The sequence below is a fragment of the Myotis davidii genome, unplaced genomic scaffold (assembly GCF_000327345.1).
Source record: "Myotis davidii unplaced genomic scaffold, ASM32734v1 scaffold327, whole genome shotgun sequence".
Classification (NCBI taxonomy): Eukaryota; Metazoa; Chordata; class Mammalia; order Chiroptera; family Vespertilionidae; genus Myotis; species Myotis davidii.
The window spans coordinates 3,360,054-3,370,015 of record NW_006298628.1 but is presented as its reverse complement, the minus strand read 5'-3'; positions in this window follow the sequence as shown (position 1 = coordinate 3,370,015).

Sequence of the window (9,962 nt, the reverse complement as noted above, 5' to 3'; positions counted from 1 at the left end):
CCCGCCACGTTGACTTCCCAAGTGACCCTGGTCTTGTGGGGGATTCTGATCAATTTTCGTATTTTTGTTGTTGTTGTTGTGCCCGTTGGCTGTCCCTGGGCGCGCTGCCATTGGCTTTTTATTAAAGGTTCCCGTCTCGCTTGTTTGTTGTCTTGACGGTCCTTTGCGCGGCCGGACCGGGATTCGGGCGGATTCACTGTCGCTCCTGCCGCCGCCGCGATGGCTGTCGTGCCCGCTGGTTTTCCAGCCCTGCATTCCCGCGTGGGACGCCCCCGAAGTGCCACTACCAAGCGGCTAAGGCAGCCACACGCCACCTGGAAACCCCGCCTTTGTGTATGTGCTTTCCCAAGAAACACGCGCGCTCTCACATCCGGAGTCACTGACTTATCTGTGCCTCCGCTTCTTTCCCGTGCCTCAGTTTCCTCATCAGAACAACCCCAGGACACGTTGGGGAGGGCTCCCTGGGGCTTAAAGGAACTGATGTAGTTACAGTACTTAGCCCCGTGGGCGCCTGGTAAGCTCACGGAAAACGGAAGATATCATTGTTGTTGTTAATAATTATTTAAAAAGTCGGCTCCCAGCAAATGGTTGTTGGATTAAGGGATATTCACGAAGGTCTTTGGACGGAATTCTAGCCCCAGCCTTGTACTTGCTCAGCTACAAGCCGCTCGGTGAGAGCAGCTGCCCTTCGGAGTCAAGGGACCCGGGCTTGGGAAGCCAGGAAGGCGTCCCTCCGTCCAGCCTCACCTCCATCACCTCCCTTTCTGATCAGTAGAGTTTCCTTCTCCCCGATACTCAGGCCCCTGAAGTATAGATTGCCAAGAATTCCTCTGGGTCTTTGTGGCCACTATACATTGACAACACCCTCTATCCTCAGGGTGTGTGTGTGTGTGTGTGTGTGTTTTAAAATATATTTTTATTGATTTAAGAGAGGAAGGGAGAGGGAGAGAGAAATAGAAACATCAGTGATGAGAGAGAAATAGTGATGGGCTGCCTCATACACACCCCACTCTGGGGATCGAGCCTACAACCTGGGCATGTGCACCGAGACCAGGAATCCAGCCATGACCTCCTGGTTCATAGGTCGATGCTCAACCACTGAGCCACGCCGGCCAGGCTATCCTCATGTTTTTATTTCTGTTCACTCAACCTGCAAGTGTTGGCTATTTATTTGGGTTTGCACCCCAGTTCACAGCCGTGGCTAGAGCAGAGTTAGGGGCTCATGTCCCAGAGCCTGTGACTCAGATTCTTGGGGTAAGTCCCATTGGACCCCTAGGCATTCCTTGCCTCCTCCTCCCTGCAGCCCCTCTAGCTTTCTGGCTTTTCCCAAAGCTACTGCTCTTGAGGAGCTAACGCTTGCCCAGCGTTTCCTCCTCCATTTGTTTATGAGCATCAGATTGTCTTATCTTTCCGGTTTCTGTTTCCCTGAAAAGCAATAGGGAAAGGGATCCAGTCCCCAGATGGTAGACACGCCACTCTCACGCCAGGCTCCCTTTCACCCCACCCCATCCTGACCTGAACATACCTGGGTTCCCAGAAGCAAAGACGCCCCCCCCTCCCCATCTGCCTGTGGCTTATCAGCATGAAAATGAACAGTCATGGCCCCGAAGGTGTGGGCCAATGGTTGAGCACTGGACCCATGAACCAAGAGTTTACGGGTCGGAATCCCAGTAGGGGCACATGCCTGGGTTGTGGGGCTCAATCTCTGGGGGGGAGGGGGGGGATACAGGAGGCAGCCAATCAATGTTTCAATCTCTCTATCCATCTCCCTCTCTAAAATCAATATAAACATTCAAAAAATTAACAGTAAGGCAGTTGTTTTGGAAACTCAGCCATTCTGGTTTCCCGTCCTGCCGAGGTTTCTGCTTCTGACTCAGGGCATTCACTCTCTTCCTTCCAGATGACCTACTTGCGTTCCTCTGACCCCAGCCCTTTCACTTCCTGCGTGCCAGATGCTTTCCTACTGCACACGGCCCATCGTCTGAGGTTGACATAACTGCCCAGTGTTATCTCATCTCAAACTGAACAATGCTGCCCACCACGCCTCCCACACAAACTGAGATCTGCCCAGGACGTGGGTCATTTCTGCCCTGCTCCCTTAGTCCCCCAAAGGGGTAGACAGATTTTAACACAAGGGTCCATCTCCCATTCCTGCCACTCCTGTTCTCACACCTCATTGATAGTTGGCAATCCATTTGTACATGGAACAGCCTCATTAGCCCCCAATTGTATCATAACACATTTCCTTATTGAGCATCTACTATATTCCAGGCGCTGTATCCAAATATCTTTAGTTCTCATCAGCACACAGCTAAGTAGTTATTATTATTTCCATTGTACACATGGGGAATTCTGCCAAGCATCAAAGAAGTCAAATGACCTGGCCGAGATTACACAGCTGTTAAGAGACGGAGCAGGAAATCAAGTCAGGCTCCAGCGCCTGTGTTCTGCCTGCTATTCCATCCAGCCTCACTACGGCACCAGTGATGGCTCTGGGAGTCTGGCTCCCCTTGATCCTGAAGGTGGAGGGGACAGCATTCTTAAGCTGATCCCTAGATCAAAGCTGTCTTGAGTTGTTGGGACAAGTCACAGCTACATCTGTGGTCCCTTCCAAACCTCAATTGTCTTTCTGTGGAGATTGTGCTTTGGGAATATCTAAGCTGGACTGCCCATAGCAATTTGCCTAGTGCAAGCCCTCATTTCACTAGTAGGGAAACAACCCCAGAACAGAGAGGCAAGCAACTCAAAGTCACACAGCAAGTTAGAAGCAGAGCAGGGACCCAAGCCCCATTCTCCTAATTCCTGGTCTCCTAGTTGCTCACTCTTCTGTACTCCCCACACCACTCTCCAAGCTGCACTCGGAAGACTGCAAGCTGGTGACCTTGGACGCCAACATTTCTCCTTTCCTTTCTTCTTTCCACCCGCTGTCCCAGGTTCCTGGGAACCTGGATGAGTCCAGAGCTGGGGCCAAATGGTATCTTTTCGCTCATCCATTGTTCATTCAGCAAACATTTACTGAGGGTCTACCCAGGGCCCAAGCACTAGGCTGGACACTAATTCTATCATAAATCCAAATATCGCTAGCATCCACATCCATTTCCAGTCTGAAAGGTGAACCTGTATGTTGGAGGGCGGGGTGTAATCTACAAATGTGTGTGTGCACATCATGCCTGTGTGTACTCATCTTGCCGTGTGTACCTTTGAATGTGGGTTGTCTGTCCTCTTCCTCTATGACAAAGGGAGCTCCCCACAGGACATGCACCGTGATTTCTCCCCTGCTACTTCTGCAGGTGTTTATCAGGCATGAACTTCTGTGAGGTGAGTGTGCGCCTTGTCTATTAATATTTGCCCATCTTTTCTATCAGAATGAAACCCCCGGTCATCTGTTAAGTGGTGAATCCACTCCACTTCGCCCTCAGATCTCAGCCCAGCCCTCCAAAGACCTCCAAAGGAATTCTCTTTGGTTCTCCTTACAGAGACCTTCAAGATTTCCCTCTTATCTTCCCCTCCCCAATTCAGAGAAAAATCAAGACTTCCAAACCCTTCTCAATGATCCCCATGGAAGTGGAGACCTCCATCCCCTGAACTGGACAGGGAACCTCTTACCAGTCCATGGAGCCCAGAGCTGGCAGCGGTGGTGAGGGGCAAGTGGGGGTGTTGGGAGAGCCAGGCTTTATAAAGGAGGCGACAGTCAGAGCAGAGGGGGAGGTGAGAGGTGTGGGCAGGGGTGCTGCCAAGTCCTCACGGCCTCCAAAGCTTTTAGGATAATCCAGGAAACAGTGGCCCCCGGCTCTCCTGGGGGAGTGGTAGGGGGTGAGATCTGAGTCTCTGAGGTGTGCCAGGAAAGGAGGATTTCTGCTCTAAGAGGCAGCTGGGGGTGGGGGTGGGAGAGTAAGACTTCCTTCCCTCTCCAGAGGCTGGATGGGCAGTGGGAGAGGGACCAAGTGGTTCTTGCGGGATGGAGGAAGTGAGAGCATCGCCAGGGGAGAGAGCTGGGTGGCTGGAACTCTCCAAATTCCTTCCCCCTCCTTTTAAGGGTTCCTCCATGGACTGGGTGGGAAAGAAAGAAGTACCACTTTTATGGCCTGGGACACACACACACACACACACACACACACTAAGTTGGTCCCTCCCTGCAGACTCCCCATCAGTGATGATGGCTACTCCAGCAGGTCTCTCCTACTTCTGCTGGAGGCTCATTCCTCCTCCTCCCTTTTCTTCATCCCCTACCCCACTTAGATCCTCAGGACGATCCACTGTAATCCACCTTTTGGATCTGGGATCTCTCATTGTCAAGTGGTCCTCTCCCCGATTTAGGTTAGGGTGAGGCAGCTTGGGAGAAACAAGAGGTCACCTAAGACCAGAGGCAGAACCCAGCCAAGGACTGTTACGGACAGTTCAGGGGCCCTGGAACTCCAGGGGAGTGAAGAGGCTGGGAACATGGCCTGGAAGGGGAGAAGGGGCCTGGAGGCGAATTTAGATGGAGCCCCCACAGCCCCAACTATTTACATGGACTTAATTTGAGGGTAGTTGTAAGCTCAGGCATGTTGGCTAACAGGAGCATGTGCTGGAGCAGAGAAGGACAAAAGGCCAGGAAGGAGAAAGGAGAGGAAACAGAATAAGACCAGCTCCCCATAGCTCCCTGAAGCTAGGAATTCTGACCCACATAGGAGAGTGGCCTGGCGACGTTTCATGTGCTCACGTCCCATGCTCAGCCATCGCTCAATGCCCTTGACACTGAGAACAGTAGCTGCTGTGCACACCCAGAACCCAGTAACCTAAGGCTTGTATGCCACCTCCCCCAAGTCCCCCACAGGGTGAGTCAGGCAGTCTTTGCCCTGAACTTTGTCCTGCTCCTCCCCCGCCACCCCCAGAAACCTCTAGACTGGGGATTCCCAGTCCCTTCATTAGCTTTTCAGTAATTATCCCCGGAAAGGCCTCGACAGGTCCTTCCTCTACCCATCTCAGAGATGAGAACATTGAGGCCCTTAAGAAAGCTCAGAAGCTCTGCAGAGAGCCACCCATCAGGCAGGAGAGAGTAGACCGGCGGGGGGCTTAGGAGGCAGAGCTGCACCCCTTCCTTCAATCCTCAGCACAGTTAGGAGGGCAGGGCCAGCACCACCCACTGGGGGCACCCAGGCGGCAGGACTGAGGCTCCAGGGAGGGGCTTCCCTGTCCCTCCCTACCTTCCAGCCCAGAAAGTCGGAGTGAGGGGGAAACAGGCAGCGGAGACCACACAGGTGGAGTAAATAATGTTAATACGGGAGCATTATCACCAGGGCATTTCCTCATGGATAAATGTCTCAAATACCAAAGGATGCCTCCAAATTATAGTTAATTACAGAGTTGATTTGCATAAATTATAAGGTGAGCATACAAATTCTTTCAATCGGTTCCATATGCTTAGGTAGCAGGTCCAGTTCAAAAGATGGGAGAACCTTGGGGTGAGGGGAGTTGGGGGGAGGACAAGACAGCTCCTGGGCTGGCCCTGCTAGCCCACACCCCTTTCCCAGCTTTGGAGCAGGGAAGGGTAGCTGGAGACCTGAGTGGTTTTCGGGGAGGGGAGTTACTAACAGAACCCAGACCCTAGTTGGCAGGGGACCCCCCCCCCTCCTCCTCCCTTTGTACCTCAGCACAGCGTGCTTCCCCACCACCAATGACAAGGCAGGAAAGCTGGGGGTGGGTACACATGGAGGGTGGGACTCTGGTGCTGGGTGAGTCTGCGGACCCCGCGGGGCTAAGGATAGATTCAAGCCCCTCTCTCTTGCTCTCAGCTCTCCCTGGATCCACACGCCCTCCTCCCCCCACTCTGCTCACTCCAGAGCCAACCCTCCGATCCCAAGTTTGATGTTGCCGCTGCCTGCACCTTCCAGGTGGCTCCTCAGAGGCTCAGACTCCCAGACTTTTGTCTCCAGTGCCGGGCCCATTTCCTCTGCCCTCGCCTCCCAGTCCCCCACCCCCTCTGGCTGCTAAGACTCTACTTCCTTCTGCAGCTCTCTAATCTGTCCCTCCCTCCCAGCCCCCATCCGTACCCAGAGGTCTCCTACTCTTCTCTCCATCTTTCTCCTCCTTCCCAGCCTCCCTCCCCCAGAGATCCCAGTCCCCCCTATACTCAGCTGTCTACTTTTTTTTAAAAAAAATATATATTTTATCAATTTTTTACAGAGAAGAAGGGAGAGGGATAGAGAGTTAGAAACATTGATGAGAGAGATCGATCAGCTGCCTCCTGCACGCCCCCCAGTAGGGATGTGCCCTCAACCAAGGTACATGCCCTTGACCAGAATTGAACCTGGGACACTTCAGTCTGCAGGCCGACGCTCTATCCACTGAGCCAAACCAGTTTGGCGTACACAAACTTTAAAACCCATTTTATTTTATGCCTTCACATTCATGGGCCCACTAGAGAAGGAATGGCCGGTATCCAGTATCCTTATCAGCTCTCCTCCCCTCTGAGAGTCCCAGCACATCAGGAACTATATGGAACTGAGGGATGAGCTCCATAAAATAAGCTTTTATGTCATTCATTCATGACAGACACCTGAAAAGCTCATACTGTGTGCCAGGAATCATGGATCAGCTGCCTCCTGCATGCCCCACACTGGGGATGGAGCCCGCAACCCGGGCATGTGCTCTGACCAGGAATCCAACCGTGACCTCCTGGTTCATAGGTGGACACTCAACCACTGAGCCACGCTGGCTGGGCTGCATGTGTTCTATTGTTTAAAAAAAATTTTTTTTTTTCAAAGACAGAAGCTACTGGATTAGCTTGGGCTGGGGTTGGGAGAGAGACTGGGCTAAGGTGCATGAGGGAGGGTGAGAGTGTACCTTTGTCTTCAAATCCAAAAGTCATGGGGTGGGGGTGGGGGGGGTGGTGACAAAGACCCTAAAGTGGTTCCCGGAGTGCTGAGCACTTGCTTAATGAATAGTTGTTGGATGGGTGAATGAATTGGGAATGGCAACTGGCCTATGAGAGCCCTAGAGCGGTGCCAACTTGGTAACAGGGGTTACTTCTCATTTGGGTTATTTTTCAGCTCTCCTATCAGCTTTCTGCCACCTCTGGGCCCAGGCACCTAAACTGTCCTACAGACCAACAACAGGTTCGTCGTCCTGAAGTGCCACGCCATCTTGGAACTCTCCACGTGAAACACATCCCTGGCTCCCCAGTGGTAACCATAACATTCCAGACCCTCCTACGTGGCCTCCATCACCTTTGCAATCTTCATTTCCCCGGGTCCTGGGACAGCCCTTCCTGTCCAGGCCAGCCCGCTGGACTCGGTGTTCGCCAAATATGCCCGCCCTGCCACCCATCTCTGCCTCAGAAAGGCTTTCCGTCCTTCAAACTCACATCCTGCACGGCTGTTCTCCATGAAGTCCTCTGAGCAGCAGCACATCGCCGGCTTGCTCCTCCGAACTTCCTTAGTACTGACTGCCACGTGACCTGTTTCCATGGAATTGCCTTCTTACTGGTGTGTCCCTACCAGTGGGTCGGGGGGGCTACTGGAGGGCAAGGGTCATGTCCTTTTCATCCCACACAGTCATCAGCCCAGTGCCTTTTTAGAGAAGCGGGTGGAAAAGCCACAGCTGAGCAAATTAGAAAAATGTTTCCCTGAAATCAAAGTTTCTAGAGTCTCTTAGCTGAGGTGGGTAGTAGTGAAGGCAGAAGCATGGGTCAGGTGGGAAGACATAACAGAAGCGGTGAGACACAAAGACCCATGGAGGAAATGAGCCCAGCTTCCCTGTCATCCCTTCTCTGCCCACCCATCCCCTTATCCAGCCCCCCACCCCAACCCCGCCCCCCGCCACTGGCCCAGGTTGTATGGACACCCAGAGAGGTCCAGCAGGATGTCTGGGGCGGGCAGGGTTGGGGTGAGAGCCAGGGGAGGGTGAAGCACTCTGCTGTTAGCCTGTTTGGTATAAGGAGTTGGAAGTTTGGGACAAAAGGAGCAAGGGCCGTGAGTGGGAGCTGGGAGAAGGGGCGGATTACACTGGCATCATGGAGAAAAACAGAGGAAGAAAAAGCAGAATTTACTTTGTCCCTCTGGGCAGTGAAAACGCTTCCTACCAGGGTTGCAGCATCCTCATCACGTCATGCCTCAGCTCAAAAGCATTCGATAGCTCCCCATTACCAACAGGAAAAAAATCCATGCTCTTTAGGCCTGGAATTGAAGCCCTCTATCCCGTCTGGCTCAGCCCGCCTGTCCAGCCTCACCCCTCACACTCTCCGGGTCCCAGCCACAGGGGGATCCTGCTCCATCCTTCCTGTTCATACATGTTCACGCCCCATGCTGTTCCTGGTCTGAAATGCTCTTCCTAGTTCTCTGTCTGTGAGCTCCTATCGATCCTTTGAAGCCCAACTCATATGTCTTCCTCCTCTGTTAGGCCTTCCCCAGTTCTCCCAGGCACCCTCTTCTGTGTTCCCATGGTCCCAACATACAAAGGGCTTAACACTGTCTGATGGGTAATATGGTAAGTTGTGTGCGTGTGTGTGTGTGTGTGAGATCATGAGCTCCTTGAAAGATTGGCATTTTCTCTGTTCATCTTTTTACTTATTTTTTTTTAAGAAATTGTTTTTTTTAATATATATTTTTTATCTTTTTAAATATTTTATTGATTTTTTACAGAGAGGAAGGGAGAGGAATAGAGAGTTAGAAACATCGATGAGAGAGAAACATCGATCAGCTGCCACCTGCACACCCCTCATTGGGGATGTGCCTGCAACCAAGGTACATGCCCCTGACTGGAATCGAACCTGGGACCCTTGAGTCCGCAGGCTGATGCTCTATCCACTGAGCCGAACCGGTCAGGGCATCTTTTTACTTATTTATCTTTATCTCTGTCCATCTCTGTGTCCCCCAGCATCTCGAACAGTAACTAGTGCTGAGTGTGCGATACATGTGCGTTGCACTGGATTAAATCGTGCCCTTTGCAGAGGAGGAGGAGCTGCCAGCGGCTGGTGCAGACGAGGCTGACTCTCTATAAATCCCTTTGTCACGCTGTCCAGATGGGCTCAAGAGGCTGCACCAGAAGCATGACCTAGTCTTCCTCTTTCACCCCCCACGGTGCCCAGCACCTTGTCAGGAATCCACGATCAGGTAGGGAGATGAGGCTCCCTGGGAGGCCCAGCATCCTGCGTCCTGGCACTGCCACCAACCTGCAGCCAGGGTCATCCAGAAAACCTCCAGCTGGATCCCACAAGCGGGGGATTAGAGAGGGAGGGCTGGGTACCAGGGCCTGGCAGGCAACATTAGGTGAGTGGGGGGAAGGCGGGCAGTGCCCTGGAAAGGGGGCCGGTCTCATTGTTGTGGTCTGTCTGGGAGATTCCTCCCCTTTTTAATTTGCTTCCTGATTGAGGGGTTGGCTCTGCCTGCCCAACTCCCCCGTCATTATCTGCTGCCGGTGGCTCAGGTGCTGGCGAGCCTGGCGTGGCCCCTGGGTTATTACCTGGAGCTCTGGGGGTGGCAGAGGCTGCCCCTCTGGACGGGGTGGGGGCCTGTCTGGAATTTGCCCTGATGCTACCACCCACGGGGGCAGCCAGGATGCCTAGCAGGGTGGACATAGTCACAAGGTGGGGGGGGGGCTCCTTATACGGGAGACAGCTGGTCCCAGGGGGACTTCAACATTTAGAAGCTTCATGTGTAAAGTGGCCAGCATGTTGATTCGGGAACCTAAGACAGGTAAGATGTGGGTGCCAGATCACCCGAAGCTGGAGCCATTCCCCAAAGGCTAGTGGAAGGTATTGAAGTTAGACATCAAGAAGGACTTCCCAGCCCTAGCCAGTTTGGCTCAGTGGATAGAGCGCTGGCCTGCAGACTGAAAGGTCCCGGGTTCGATTCTGGTCAAGGGCACATGCCTAGGTTGAGGGCTTGATCCCTTGTAGGGGGCCTGCAAGAGGCAGCCGATCAATGATGCTCTCTCATTATTGATGTTTCTACCTCTCTCCTTCTCCCTTCCTCTCTGAAATC